This window comes from Manduca sexta, unplaced genomic scaffold, assembly GCF_014839805.1.
Source record: "Manduca sexta isolate Smith_Timp_Sample1 unplaced genomic scaffold, JHU_Msex_v1.0 HiC_scaffold_2051, whole genome shotgun sequence".
Lineage (NCBI taxonomy): Eukaryota > Metazoa > Arthropoda > Insecta > Lepidoptera > Sphingidae > Manduca > Manduca sexta.
This window is the reverse complement of record NW_023592977.1, coordinates 465-8,869: the sequence shown is the minus strand read 5'-3', so window position 1 is coordinate 8,869 and position 8,405 is coordinate 465. Positions and strand designations below refer to the sequence as shown.

Here is an 8,405-nt window from a genome sequence, read left to right as displayed (position 1 = left end):
ACGGGCCAGCGGACAGTATCCACACTATATCTATAAGTTGCAATTGCAGGACGTTGCACCGCGTTCACATTGGAAGTTAAACCATATGATAAGCAATAATTAAGAGCAATATTCTTTAATTCGGCACCTAATAACTTGATTTAGAGGTTAAAATGAACAATCTCGGACCTAAATAGATTTAAGACCAACCAGGTTATGGGTGTAGCGCTTAACTAATACAATAGTGCGCAAAGTGAAGTCCCTAACTGCAGTTTTGGTTAAATGATACTGCTGTAGAGTCAATACCGTTCTTTAAGTTGCAATAAAACGGTGTTTTGATAACAGAATTAATCAATTCCCTACACCCACATTAACTCTGAGTTCTAACACCTAGTTAAGCACTGCGATACATTGTACCAACGCGCCGCGAACAATTATGTCTGTATGGTTTGTACCTACTCGTCTAGCGAACGCCCTTGACTGAGCGTCGACCGGGCGACCTTGTGAACGCAAATGTCTGTTTGGATCTATTGGAATTGTACGGATTGTTTCAACAGATTTTGATTTGGTGCCCCACTGGCCCACCTTAGCGCCTTGACCGCATAATTCGGAAGCGGGAAGCTTCCTCTATGTCAAATGATTGATGGTAGTATACATTTGGTAGGGTCTTTTTTTCGTCGGCCGGCAATATGAAACAGCTGTTCTTGATAGTGTGTACAGCGTAGTCTTAAAGAGACTTAAGACTTAAGAAATTTAGTACCTATGAACTAGATAAATAGGGAGGATGCCTTGAGGAACATACGAAACGAAGTGAAATGATAACTTTGTACCATTTTCATAAGTCTATTAGTCAGTATATTGTCGATGGTCAAATAATCGTCACCTTCCAAATCCTTCAGTAATAATCAGCAACCCACCCAAATTTCGTTGCCATTGCAGAAGTTCATGAATGGGAATGGTTATCAGATGACCCAGTTGTTCCTTCAATCATTTACTAGTAAAATCATTAATGTAATTATAGTTTTTTTTCCTTTATAACGTTGTGAATATGTTTTAAATTGCTTCAAGTTCGCACCGGATTTATAATTAAATTCACACGTTATGGCTCGGTAGCGTTTGCTTTGTTAATTCAGGGTCATCAATCAACACTTACTGGAATGTTTCATTCATAACGTGGTTCGATTCTGTTGAGGTTATTATTGGTATTTTACAAAATGGAGGTTACATAGTATGTTTTATATCTACTTTGTATGATGCCTCGTGGCCTGTATCGGCGATTCGCGTTTAGGTGTAGGTAGGTGTATTTGAAAATGCCGGCCGGCATAATTCAAAGATTGTTTAACGATTTGGGAATGTTGAAATTGTACAGTATTAACCATCATTGGGTATAGTCAAATTGTTGTGAATGAATCCATAGCATTGACCACATACTTGTGTTGTATTATTCGACACTATGAGGGATAACACTCAGACCTGAAATGTTTTTAAATCATGCAAAAAAAATGTATTGCGCGTGTAGTATAAAAATCACGCTTAAGACTCGGATTCGAATGCCGGGTCGGGCAGTGATGTCAGCCTTTTCTATTAGCGTGGAGTCTGGAATTGTGCCCGATAAATTGTTAAAGGCACGCGTCCTATAACATCCGATTTAAGATACCTGGCGAAAGGAGGGTGTGTAACACCTCTGCCTGAAATTAGAAAATGTTGTGAGGCTATGTAGCGAGTCGAAGCTTTTGCTTCACATCCTTGAAACGTCAAAGAATTCATAAATCAATATATTATAGAAACAATAGAACCAATTAAAACTAAATAAGATAACATTATATTCTCGTAGTTAATTTTGAAACGGAATGATAATATAATTTATATGAAAACCAGTTTGTGAAAAATTCAAACATGTTTATGCAAATTAAGCGTTTAACATAATTTCTTAATTCTCATCGAAATATTATTAGCATTATTGATGTATTTACATTAGAAACCATGTAATTTTATACATTAGTATAATTCGTGGTGGAGTCGCGTTGTATTCCTCTCTACAGGTGATACCATTCTTACTGATTGAACTCAAAAGGAACTGCTTTACAGTAAAATAATTTTATAATTTTCATGTTATGAAAAACATTGTACATAATTTTCTTATATAACATTGGCCGAGTCTTCAGAGTTTAAACCAGTTTATAAGAATATGTCAAAGTACTTTTTGTTCGGTAACAACAGAATTCGGTCTTGTTAGGTCGTAGCTCAATTGCTAATTCCCAATTCGTGAGATCACTAAATTGCGTGACGAGGTTCAAATGCCGACACGTGTAGTCACTTTAATATCTTGTTCCTCTGTAATAGCAATCATAGTCGTAAATACTGAGGCCTACTTATCGCGCCGGTATGTCACTTCTAAAAGTCTATTGGAGAAAGGAACTTTAGAGACATATAAATGAAATGAAATTTACATTTATAATATTTTTTCTCCTTTTATAACACTCAAGACATTGGCATTAGTACTTTATAAGAACCATCGTGAATGCTATTCAAAATTGAACTCTATGTACGTTATGGACTCAGATTCAATTTTCAACGCGTCTAACGATAAATATGCGTCAAAGTTTAGTCATAAATTTTCACTCGTCACAATTTGACATTTTAGTTAACACTTTTTATGCTTTGCCAATAGCCAACGTCGATACACGAAAACACTTTCATATTCGTCACATTAACGTCTCGCATCACGGCGCCTGGTCACGTTTGGCGCGTCGAAAATTCCTACTTTATCACAAAAGCAAACGGATTACGGGTTAATGTGCAAACAATTATCACTCCGTGCACAGTAATTGTACATAATTAGAATATTCCACACGGCTGTTTATGGTTTGCGCAAATATAAAGGAATTTTGTCTGTTAGCGATTTTTTTCAGGTGCAAATTCGCATTTTGTTTGCGAAATCTTTTTTATTGTTGTGACTGGTGTTTGTTCTTTGATAGACAGTGATTTGACCAGTCATTATGAGATGAAAGAAAATCAGGGGGTGATCTGAATTGGTTACTAGATTGCTCACATTAATCGCGATAGGCTATTCTAATATGTAACTAACTTTAATAAATATATATATATATATATATATATATATATATATATATATATATATATATATATATATATATATATATATATATATAGTTTGGGTGCTAGACCAAATTGACCACCAGTGTATTTATTACAAAGAGGGGGCTGAAAAGGAAATCTCAAAACAAAAAAAGTTATAGTTATAAATGAATACTGTGATAGAGAAACAAACGCAAAATGTAAAAACTTAATAAAACAAATTGAATAAATCTGACAAAAGTAATTCCGACCTTTCACACTAGATGTCACTACATTATAAAACACTTCAAAATGGCATTCGGCTTCTTATCAAATCGATTTAATATTTTAAAAACATCACCCGCCAGATTTTATAAGATTCATCAGTAGTTTGTGCAAATGCGCAGTTTGCAATGCGTACGTGTTGCGAATGTTATCCGTTGTGTTTACGTTTCGAGCGAGCGCCGGTTACAATTCTGCTAACTTTGTGAAAATGATATTGGATTGTGAATCCGAATCCCTAATATAAATGTACCTATGTATATTTGTATAATAATTTTTAATATCTTCTTCCTCGCACTTTAGTGCCCATTGGTGGTGACGTCAATTCTGCATAAACAGCTTTGAAAACATTAATTCCTATTTATGTTTGACCTTATATTAAAAAAAGCTACAAAATCCTCAGCCCATCAGGACTTGTCTGGTTATAAGTACGTTTCTAATATACTGTTATTGTTGCAGGCATGGTGTTCATAGCCGGTTTTGTGGTGTTACTGTCCACGCTGATGTTCTTCTTCCCGCGCCAAATCAAACAGGAGCCGTTGCCGCCGCCACCGATGAAGAGTAAAGATAGACGGGAGCCCTTCTTCAAAGGTAAACTTGTGTACAGGGTGGACGCGTGAATTTGTCCACCCTGTATATTTTATGTACCCTCAAACGTAAAATATGGTAAGGATGGATTTATAATCTATTTTGTAGTAGTATGTCTGTTAACTGGTTAGGAATGATGACCGTGAACAAATTTTTACAGCCTCGTTAAAGTGACCCCTTTGCACCTGATGGTGAGTGGGATTCTGATAGGGTGTCGACTGACGAGGGATGGTTATCCCTTGCCAGTCGATACTATTATGCCAGTCTGTGTGAAATAGAATAATCTAAGAACCATGAACTTGAAAACCGAATTTTAATGAATAGAAGAGCAATCAAAGGTGGTCTCTTGGGTCTCAGTAAACCTACTGCGCAATCAAAATTCTGTTAAGTTGAAGTGATAACTTCAAGTGCTCTGTGCCATAGACAAGAATCAATTATTGTTCACTAGCCTTATTGTTTTTCTACTGCCAAATTAAGATATGCAAGTTCTTGCAATATATTGCGCGAGAATTTTCAGATGCGTTTGCTCTAGCGACAATATTTCCATAGTTCAATACACATGCGACTTGCAGTCCAGCAAGCTTCACCACTTGCACAAGTTGACTTGCCGTGATTGTTTACGCCTGGACTTCGCAAGTTTTCCTGCTAATGTAAACCCCGCTCACGATGGAATTTGCAGATTTCTTCGCAACAATAAAGAGACAGCTCACGAACGACATACTGATGTGGCGGACGGCGAGCTCGGTGCTCCACTTGATGCCGATCAGCGGGGTGTACAGCTTCCTGCCGAAGTACCTCGAGAAGCAGTTCCGGCTGCCGACGCACGACGCTAATATCGTGTCCGGTAATCATGCCACATTCTTAACGGTAGGGTATTACAAGTGATACTATTACTCTGGGATGTTAAAAGCGGAGGGACGAGGGGGAATTGGGGTTAACATCATTTAAATGTCTGAAATAAATTAAGACTTCTCTAGTCTCCAGATTTTTTATAAAGATTTCAAAAGAAAGCAGGGTGCTGGGAGACTATGAACGTTAACATCGCCTTTGCACCAGAAGGGGGGTTGGTTCTTTGCGAATCTTAGATACCTGAAAGGTCAACGGCATTATTTTAATTAAATTTTCTAATCTGTTTTTACAAAAAAATGCTGCCAAAAAATAGTCTGGCCATTGATGATGTTTTCTTTTTTATTCGGGCAATTGAAGCTCATTGCACCTGATGGTATTTGGATCGGGCTCCCGACAAAGTTCAGTCACGGGAGTCGAGAGATGATTTCCCTCGCCAGTCCACACAATACTCTCGTGCCTAATAAAATTGTATGTCGCTTTCAGGATTGGGCGGCATCTTGGTGATGGGTCTGGGCATCATCACGTCGGGCGTAGGTGATCCTTGAAGTTGGTGCTGTCGGCGCGGCGCGTCGCTGCCTGGACCGCCGCCACCGCCGCCATCTACAGCGCTGGTACCACTCCCACCACACCACACACACACCCACGGCCGCGCCACGAACTCGATGGGGAGCGGGAGGATACACTCACTCACTCAGCACATTCCCGTGGCGCGGCTTCGGGGGAATTGTCAGGGATTGTACAGTATTGCGTAACTAGCATTGGTATTTAAGGAAAAACCTTTCCGGTTCCAGGTATGGTGGTGTTAATGTTCGTGAGTTGCCCTGAGAAGAGTTACCGGTTCTTCACTCCGGGGCTGGTGGGCGACAGCGTGCTCAAGTGCAGCTCCGACTGCCACTGCGACAACACTACCTTCAATCCTGTCTGCGGACAGGTCAGTGTGGTCCATCTTAGCATCTTACGTACTCCTTCTTTGATATCAAGTCAAAATATAATGTCTTATATATCCCCATATTTAAGACATTATATTTCTAGATGGAACTTGTTTATTTTATCTCAAGCATTAAAGCACCTAAGTCCAAAGCTAAATATTTTGTGGATCGGTTTCCACCTGGACTGCAGTTAGGTGTACTTTAGTCAGTTTCTCGTGCCAGCATAAAAATAAATGACCATTATTAATGTTCCAGGACGCATTCACATACTTGTCGCCGTGTCAAGCGGGCTGCATGGAGAGTAAACAGCTGGACAATAGCACGTGGCTGTACTACAACTGCTCCTGCATCGACAGCAACTCCCGCGGCGTTCGCGCCATGAGCTTGTAAGGCATAACGAGTCGCTCGTGGGTCTATCCGTGTTACAAGCCTTCCTTAGTACATAATAATTTTATCTTATTTTTTGTCTTTCAGTTTGATTCATACCACCTGTACAATACATCAGACGATATCCTGTCCGGTCCGGAAGGTTTCGCGGTGACGGGCGAGTGCGGCGGTCCCTGCAACCAAATCTACATATTTATAGCGATATTCGCCGCCATTATGTTCGTACACGCCAGCGGAGAAGTGGGCGCCGTGCTGTTGATCATACGGTGCACGGACAAGCACGGTGAGTCGCTGTGGTGATGTCGGTTGTGGTCGTGATATTTGCGGGCTGTGTTGTGACGCGGTGTGCGTGTGCGTGTGTGCAGACAAGGCGATGGCGATGGGCGTGATCCAGTTCGCGATCGGCGTGTTCGGCAACGTGCCGTGCCCGATCGTGTTCGCGCGGCTGTGGACGCGGCGTGCCGCGCGCGCGACGCGGCGTGCGACGCGCTCGGCGCCACGCTCGGGAGTGCCACGCCTGGCGCCTGCGCGCACTACGACGCCGACGCCTTCCGATACTTCTACCTCGGTAAGGACCGCAGCTGTACACCTGCTCAACCACACCACACCATGTACTTAAGATTCAAAACCTATCGTGTGTGTGGCGATTTGAAAATAGTCAACACAAAATTTTTAAAACTATTTTTTAATTAAATTAGCTATGGACGCGCATTTCCATAAAATATAATTATTATCCGAAATATTATAATTTTATGTTAAACAGTTTTAAAAAAATTTTCGCCTTAAATTGACCTTATTTTTTGTTGGTTTTTACGATGATATATTGGTGACCAGACTTATCGTATTGATATGATAAAAACATAAAATATTTATTTTCAGGTCTCTCGGCGGGAATAATGTTCTTAGCGTTTATAATGGACATGCTCGTGTGGAGCAAGGCGGGTCGCATCGACATGAACCCTGGCGAGAGGGGGGAAAGGGAACGAGGTCGGGGTGAGGCGGGGGGTGCGGGAGGCGTGGAGGGGGCGGCTCCCACCCCTGCGCTGCTCGCACCCGCTGCGCACGCGCACGACTCGCCCGACACGCCACTCTGACGCGGGACTCTACTCGCATACGAGTCGCACTTCTAACGGGGACCACTCGTCATGTCACCCAACATTAGGGGCACTAGTATACGGACTGCAACAGTGCTGTGAGTGACCCACTGCGGGCATCGCGTCAGTCACCGGCGACAAGCGTTGACTGCAGTTGGTTGTGTCGTATCAACTACGAGCATGCAGCTCTGACAACAGCCAATCATCTAGATTAACGTTTAACGCCTATTATTTAATGAATCCAGCATTTGTTCAATTCATTAAACGGCATGTAAACACTTGTACGTGAAGTCGATATAATATTGCGTTGAATATTTCTTAGTGCCTAAGGTAGTGTGGGACAGTCGAAACATCACGAATATGGCAGTCAACACGTTATGAACCAAAAGTATGACCGCATTATTATTTTTATATTGGTTTAAGTCGGTAGTATGTCGGTCCGCTATCGATATGTTGAGATAATTTGTTTCGATAGTGTCGAATTGATATCGATTGAAAATTATGAAAATTTGATTGAAATATTCGAATGTACTATTGTACGTCATATTTTGAGAAAAAAGCTACATTGTAGCTAGTTATGTTTACAATGTACCGACTCGACCAGATGTAAAGAAATGACAATCACATTAACACGTACTGATTTAATGCTACCATCACTGACTAATTTCTAACGATGTCTTGACATATCGATAGTGATGTAACCTCACTATCGACTAATGAAACACTGGATAAATGCCATATTTTTAACTACGATCATAGACACTGAAATTTAATATTTAAAATATATATAAGGGGCAGTGCAAATATGAGATTTAAAGTATGTATTTTTATGTATCAAAATGAAATTATTTTTCTGTGTAAGTAGGTGTTCATCGGTGCTTTAATGCGGCATTTTTATTTCCAATTATTCGTTTTATCTATATTTCTTTCTAATCTGTAGTTGCGTGAACTGTGTTAGCGCAGACTGACTAGCGCAAAGTTACTTATTCAGTTGTAAATTCACTATTTACTTTGGAATATGGTCGATATTAGTACCAACAGTACACAGCTGCCTAAAACGTGGTTTTGTAATATAAACTAATTTCGACCGTAAGCAAAAGTTTCTAAGGTTTAATTCAATTGTCATGAGTTTTTTCGCCATTGTTTGACTGGTTGGCGGTGTCCTATTTAGACGGTGTTGTTATAGCATACTATTTTAGTATGTCGAGCACAGAATTGA

The 8,405-nt window shown here is 40.4% G+C and overlaps 1 pseudogene; it reads left to right on the top strand.

The window, feature by feature from the left end:
• Positions 1 to 3,772: 3,772 nt before the first annotated feature.
• Positions 3,773 to 7,968, top strand: LOC119191872 (annotated as a pseudogene).
• The last annotated feature ends 437 nt before the right edge of the window (positions 7,969 to 8,405 follow it).